The sequence below is a fragment of the Haplochromis burtoni genome, unplaced genomic scaffold (genome assembly GCF_018398535.1).
Source record: "Haplochromis burtoni strain Fernald_Lab_line unplaced genomic scaffold, NCSU_Asbu1 Contig_78, whole genome shotgun sequence".
NCBI classification, from domain to species: Eukaryota; Metazoa; Chordata; class Actinopteri; order Cichliformes; family Cichlidae; genus Haplochromis; species Haplochromis burtoni.
The window spans coordinates 225293-226867 of NW_024582439.1; positions in this window are offsets into that span (position 1 = coordinate 225293).

Below are 1575 nucleotides of genomic sequence, written 5' to 3' on the forward strand. Positions count from 1 at the left end.
AGTGTTTCCTGTCCAGAAAACAGATGCAGTACTTCAAAATCATTTAGTAACTGTATCATAGACACCTTTTGTAGTCAATAGCTGAAAAACTCATGGACATCACCTGTCCTGTCCTGCTCTGCCAGGCCTGAAAAGCATGCTCTGTTGGGTTGACTTGACCATTAAAGAATATCTCATTTCTTTAGTTTGAGAAACTCTCAGGTTGCTTTTGCAGTATCAGTTTTGCAGCATTTTTTTTTGAATCTGTGCAGAGTAGAGCCCTGTACACTTCACAGTACATCCTGCCACTTCTTCTTTCTTTTTTTTTTTGCCTGTCCCGTTTGGATCTTTAGCCATCAGAATTGTTGTCTGAAGGCCAAGAAAGATGCCAAGCGGATTTACTTTACCAATTGGATCATCATGGCCTTGTCATATTTGATTGACCTTTATTATAATTAAGTATTTATTTTACTTGATTTTCGGTTGTTACAGACGGGGTAGACATGACTGGGGGATAGGACAGGGAGAAAGAATGAAAGAAAGAGAGGGAGAGAAAGAAAAATAGAGGGGAGAAGAGATGGTGAGAAAGGGGAAAGAAAGAATTGAAAAACAAACAAAACACCTGGATCACCTGTATGGAGATAAGAAAAAACAGAAGAGAAAACAAACAAAAAAGAGCAACATAATAAATACAACACCATCACAATAAAGTAGCTAACAGTAGATAACAGTAGATACTAAATATTACATGTTACTGTGCAGTACGCATGATTGACAGCGCACAATGTGATTTGAGGTAGCAGCCAACAAAGGTGTAGTTTGTGTCTGTGAACACCTGTGTGGATCAGCACGGAGTGTGGGGAGCCATAGCCCCGTCCCCCAGAGCATGAAGCAGGTATGGAGGAGATCCAGGCCCTAGACATCCAGAGGTCCCAGAGTACGAGGACCCGAGGAAGACCACCAGGGGGGCAACCGTGTCACCCTCCTGGGAAGAGCTTTTTGAACATTTTTTTTAATGAGCATGAAGTATTGATACTATTGTGCTAGTATTGATCCAGTACCAATAGCAGTGGTGATACTGATACTATTGATATTTGGATCAATAAGCTCACCTAAATTATTACCTAAATTATTAAATCATTTCAAAATATTCAGAACCTTTGATTGTGTTGTCTCAATAATAATAATAATACACAATAATAATACAGTTGATCACACTGACTTAACAGGAAAACGAGTAGGAACGAGGTTAAAGTGGGATTCAGCAGGAGGGGGAAAGCTAAAATTAGTTGTAGTGGCTCAGTGTGGAGAAAAGAATCACAACTCGCAGTAATTTCTTATGAGAGCTCCAGTAGATTTTCTTGCACACCTAAATTCAACAAGATGTCAGCAGATGTTTAATGTTGGCCTGGCTGATTTCCATCCTCTGCACTGACAGCACACTGTTTATGCTGCCTTTATATTAGACAGTACAGTTTGTATGAAGGTGGAATTCAGTCAATGAATCTAAGCATCATCAGCTTAAATTCAAATTCATCTCAGCTACACTTGATGTGACCTGACTCTGACCATGAGCACCACAACCACTGTTCACCA